Below are 6,000 nucleotides of genomic sequence, written 5' to 3' on the forward strand. Positions count from 1 at the left end.
TGGAGCAGGTGCAGGCAGCGATCTGTGACCCGCACTGACCAGTGTGTTACAGAGTCACTAATGGATCCGGGCAGAAATTTTTCGACAGGCCGTTTTTCCTGTCGGGAAAATGGTGATTCATCAAAAATCAAGACATTCTGCAGGGACGTGTCTATTTTGACAAAAGTTTGGATGGAAACTTACCTGGTGGCCTGCCCGCCTGGCTCCTCAGCCGCCCACCTGGTGGCCTTCTCAGGAGCCTGAGTTGTCAGACTCCCAGGTCCTCAGCATTGTGTCAGGTGGGGAGGTGGTCTCCCAGGGCTTCCAAACTGTTTGGACGTTTGCCCCCAGTGGGATGCCAGGGAGCTGGAGAGGTGGGACTGGACAGTTTTGCAAACCATTTTTTTAAGAATCCCTTCTGTGGAAAGTAGCGCATAGCTGACCATTAGTTCCTATTGGGAACACTCTCTCTCTCTCTCTGTGCTGGAAATGTGGAATTTTCCATGGGAGGGAAATCATAGTTCTAAGTCTACAACAGTAACTGTTGGTTCAAATGAAAAGTTTTATTTGGGGATTAGAGACATGTGACCTTGTGTTTGGAGATCCCTTTCAGTCCTGCAGCAAACCGCATTGATGAACGGAATTGAAAGCATTAATCTACGGAATACTTCACCCCCCACCCGTCTTTCCGTCCACCAAAACAAACCCCGATATTCACCCAGAAAAATTATGAATTGGTTTTTGTCCTGATTTTCACCTGTTTTTTTCTTGTGGTAACACTGATAAATTCCCCGGGGAAAATGAAACCTCCCTAGGCAATTTATTCCAGTGCTTAGCAGCTTCCCAGCAGGGCTAGCGGAGACAAGTGAGATCATACAGATCATAATCATCAACTTTGTCCATTCATCTCTTCCCCTTCTCCTCCTCTCCTCCTGCCCCCCTTCCGCCGCTACCGCTCGTCACCCTGAACAGCCAATGGGAGAAGGAGTGGGCGGGCTCAGGAGATAAAAGGGAGGAAGGGCTGAAATGCTGCAGTGCAATCAGTCACTGCAGGGAGCAAGTGCGATGCATTCAGCTCGCTGCAGCTGCTTGGGATCAGAGAAAGTGATGGCTTGTGTCCAGGGAAAATTTTTTTGGCGGGTGGGGGTGGGAGGGATTAGTGAATTTCTTAAAGGAATGTGGTTGCTGGAGGCCGAAGAGGGAAAACCCCCTTGAAGCCCCCAAGGGTGTGGGGGAAACACCCGAGAAGGGGCTGAGGGTTTGACATCTGGGGGGAGCGGATCTGAGGGAGGAGAAAAGGTGTGTTCAGGGCGGTGAATTGGCCCAGCCTAGCAGGGGCAGCGCTCGGCTTGGTGGCGTTTCTCAGTGTCTGGCTGACTCTGGGAAGCTGCAGCTGATCGGCTGCAGGATGGCAGGGGTTGGTCTGTGTGGATCAAAGAGCCGGGCGCTGGCAGCACCTTCCAGCATCACCTCCCCCAGCTCAGCTCTGGCCCTGTGCCCGGGGCGTCTGGCAGGTTGGTACCTTGCATGATTGATCGTCCAGAGGTAAAGAAATGAGTGTGTGTGGAGAGGGGGAGCACAGAGCCCTGGCGGGGGATAAGAACGGCCCTGCTGGGTCAGACCAAAGGTCCATCTAGCCCAGTGTCCTGTCTCCGACAGTGGCCAGTGCCAGGTGCCCCAGACGGAATGAACAGAACAGGCAATCATTGAGTGATCCTCCCCTGTCGCCCATTCCCAGCTTCTGGGACATTGTGGGGTGCTAGTATGTGGGAAGGGGGAGCACAGAGCCCTGTGGGGGGATTGGACATTGCGGGGTGCTGGGATGTGGGGAGGGGACTGCACAGAGGCCCTGGCATGGGGGCAGAATGGGGTTTCCTTGTATCTGGGGAGGGAGGAATTTGGGGGCACACAGAGCCCCTGGCATAGTGGAGGGAGTGGCTTGGAGTCCCTACAATAAAGGAGGATGGGAGCTTTGGAGGTTGGGGGGAGGTGGGATGGATGCAGGTAGCCCACGGTGTGTGCAGGGAGCTTGGCCTGCACAGGCTGGGAAGTGCGGGACCCCCCCTGGGGTTCAGGGCAATGTGTGTGTCTGTTTTGCTGGGGGCAGCAAGGAGGCAGGGCTGTCACAAGGACGCAGGGTGATTTCTATTAGCCTGGGGCCTGCTTGTCTCCATCCAGCTGCCTGGATGTACCTCCCCTGGGCCACACCCTCAATCCCAGGGGAAAGAGAGTGGGGGTTTCCAAATGAAGGCAGGGCCAGGGGCATCTGTGGGCGGATGGGAGCCGGGTGGCTGCACAGAACAGATGGGCGATTGTGGGTTTGCTGGATCACCTCCCTTCCTATGGGGCCTCATGCAGGGAGAGCCGCAGCCACAACCAGCCCACCCAGCTAGCAGCCGCGCCCTGCTCTGCTCAGATGGGCTGGGGGAGGATGGAGGGCTCTCAGCAGGGCGGGAAGGAGGTACCCTTGTTTTGGGAGCAGCAGCGCTGGGGTGGGTGGATCTGGGAATGGGGGGAGGGAGGCCCCTGGATTTGAGGGGTGGGGCAGGAGGGGAGATCCATGCTTGCTGGGGGAGGGATGGAGGCGGCTCATTCCATGGGGAAGGCAGACAGCAGAAGGGGTCTGGTTTGCAGCAGGCAGGGTGGATCCGGGCTAATCGAGCGGGGTGGGAAGAGGAGTCTGATGGCTGTTTGCAAAGTGAGGGCCTGAGTCGGGGTGCAAAGGGGCTGGAGGGGAGGGGTCAAGGCCCCCCTGCTTTGGGAATACCCCAGAAATCCCCCTCACCAGTGCAGGGGCCTTTCCAGGCCCAGACGGGAACAAGCTGCCCCTCCTGGCCTGTGTGTTACAGGCTGTTCCTCTGCACCCGACGCACAGAGGATCTGGGTTGTTTGAGCCCAGCTCAGCTCACACTGGAGCAGTTCATGCCGTTAGCGCTGGAGATCTGGACTCAGTCCCTGCGGTGTCAGCCAGGCCAGCAGCTGTCACCCCTGCAGCACGGCACCAGGCCAGAGGCCTGGAAATGAAGAGGCCGGGCTTGAGGAGGCCAGGGAGGGGGAGAGACGTGCAGTGAACCCCGACTGTTTGTTCACCTTCTGGTCTGTTTCTAGGCCTTGTGGCCAGTGAGAAAAGCTGCAAAACATGAATCCGAAAGGCCGAGAACCCAGGAGGTGAATAAACAGAGCCCTCCTTGGAACTCCCAGCAGCCAGCGCACGCTTTTCTTTTTCACTGATTTCCAGATCTACTCCTGTCTCTCTCGTTGCCCAGCGTTCAGAGCCTGGGACGGAGCGAGACTCACCCCTGCGGCGCCTCCTGTCGATCGGCCTGGGAATTAGCTCTTTTGACCCAGAGCGCCCTCTGCAGGCTGGTGCCTCGCTGCCACTGGCCCCTGTGTCCTTCCCGGACCCGGTGCCCCTTGCCCTCGGGCACTGCCCCCTAGCAGTACCCCCGCTCCCTGGGTCTCCCCACCCAGGGGAACCCCCACCCACTATCCCCACCTCACCTCAGTGGCTACTGCCAGTCACCATCTAGCCCCCTTTCACTGGGGCTGACTGCGTGTACAAGCCACTCATCACAGGCAAGGGGGGTTTGGACATGCTGCCTTGGCCTACCCCTGGGCTGTCCCCTGCAACCCCAGTACCTTTCCGGCCTTTACCTTAAAAACTGGTGTCCTGTGCTCATCTGGTTATCAGCGCTCGGTATCCCAACCCAGGAATACAAACTATAGATCTGATCTGAGCTGCGTGTCTGTGAAGGAACACAGATGTCACTCCGGCATTTGCTTCAAACCTGCTGTTCCAGCCCTGCCTCTCTGGAGTAGCAGCCAGGTTGAAGGTGGGTGGAATTTCCTACTCCAGATATGGGGAGTTTAGGAGGTGTCTGCTGTTCGTCACCACAGAGTCTGAGGCCTGGTCTACACTACGAGTTTAGGTCGATTTTAGCAGCGTTAAATCGAATTAAGCCTGGACACATTCACACGACGAAGCCCTTTCTTTCGACTTAAAGGGCCCTTTAAACTGGTTTCTTTACTCCACCTCCGACGAGGGGATTAGCGATAAAATCGGCCTTAGCGGGTCGGAATTGGGGTAGTGTGGACGGAATTCGACGTTATTGGCCTCCGGGAGCTATCCCACAGTGCTTCATTGTGACCGCTCTGGACAGCACTCTCAACTCAGATGCACTGACCAGGTAGACAGGAAAAGACCCGCGAACGTTTGAATTTCATTTCCTGTTTGCCCAGCATGGAGAGCACAGGTGACCATGCAGAGCTCATCAGCACAGGTAACCGTGATGGAGTCCCAGGATCGCAAAAGAGCTCCAGCATGGACCGAACGGGAGGTACGGGATCTGCTCGCCATATGGGGAGATGAATCAGTGCTAGCTGAACTCCGTAGCAGTAAACGAAATGGCAAAATATTAGAAAAGGTCTCCAAGGCCATGAAGGACCGAGGCCATAACAGGGACACACAGCAGTGCCGCGTGAAAATTAAGGAGCTACGGCAAGCTTACCACAAAGCCAGAGAAGCAAATGGAAGGTCCGGGGCAGAGCCGCAAACATGCCGCTTCTACGCGGAGCTGCATGCCATGCTAGGGGGTGCAGCCACCACTACCCGAACCGTGTGCTATGACTCCCTCACTGGAGAATCACACAGGGAAGCGGGGTATGAGGAAGGTGAGGATGGAGATAATGTAGATAGCTCACAGCAATCGATATTGCCATTTTGAATTAGGGTTAGTGTGGACAGAATTCGACAGTATTGGCCTCCGGGAGCTATCCCACAGTGCTTCATTGTGACCGCTCTGGACAGCACTCTCAACTCAGATGCACTGACCAGGTAGATAGGAAAAGCCCCGCGAACTTTTGAATTTCATTTCCTGTTTGCCCTGCATGGAGAGCCAGGTAAATATGGTAACCCTACACTAGCTGGGGAGGGCTCTGAGTTACTACAGAGAATTCTTTCCCAGGCATCTGTCTGGTGGGTCTCGCCCACATGCTCAGGGTCTCACTGGTCACCAGCTTTGGGGTCAGGAAGGAATTTTCCCCCAGCTCAGCTTGGCAGAGACCCTGGGGAGGTTTCACCTTCCTCTGCAGCCTGGGGCACGGGTCACTTGCAGGTTTGAACTAGTGTAAATGGTGGATTCTCTGTCACTTGACGTTTTTAAACCATGGTGTGAGGACGTTAGTGACTCAGCCAGAGGTTCGGGGTCTGTTACAGGAGTGGGTGGGTGAGGTTCTCTGGCCTGTGAGGTGCAGGAGATCAGACTGGATGATCGTGATGGGCCCTTCCGGCCTTCAGGTCTCTGAGTCTATAGGGCTGCGTGTGCGTCTGGTGGGTGGGCAGGAGGGAGACGAGCGTACAGGCCAGAGATCAGCAGATGAATCCCGCACTGCTGGGGTGGCGACGACATAGGTGAATTTTGAGAGTCTGAGGTAGGCGTTATTCTCCCCCTCCATAACGAACGGGTCTAAGAACAACCCCATGACACCTGCATCTGCCAAACTGAACAGGCAGTTGGAGGCTCCCTGCTTCAGGGCATTGTGGGAGAACCGTTAGAAAACAGTAGGGAGTTCTGGTTGACTCGAGCAGCTGCTGTGGGGTAGATACAACGTGTCTCACAACCGATTACTCTAGCCAGGCAAGGACAAATTGGAGAGCTGGATAAGGAAAGAGGGAGGGGCGAGAACACAATAGGTTGTGCACTGAAACCAAAACCCCCATCAAAGAAACTCCACGCTCCCCAGCACGCCCTGTTCTGTTCTCCTCCGCCGGAATGGGAGAGGGAACGAATTCCGTGTCACTGACAGGTGCTCATTTCATGCACCAATGAGGAGAGGAGAAGAACCGAATTTATATGGTAACATCTGGAGATTTGTTGGGAACAGAGCCCCTTTGCCCTGGGAGTTTTATAGATAGAGTTAAGTCCCTTCCCAAGGAGCTTGTAGTCTGAATAGACACAAAACAGACCAGGAGCTGGGGCCGTGGCTAGAACATGCAAGTAAAAATAGTGAAGAATGGAATAG

Source organism: Trachemys scripta, unplaced genomic scaffold (genome assembly GCF_013100865.1).
Source record: "Trachemys scripta elegans isolate TJP31775 unplaced genomic scaffold, CAS_Tse_1.0 scaffold_28, whole genome shotgun sequence".
In the NCBI taxonomy this organism is placed as follows: Eukaryota; Metazoa; Chordata; order Testudines; family Emydidae; genus Trachemys; species Trachemys scripta.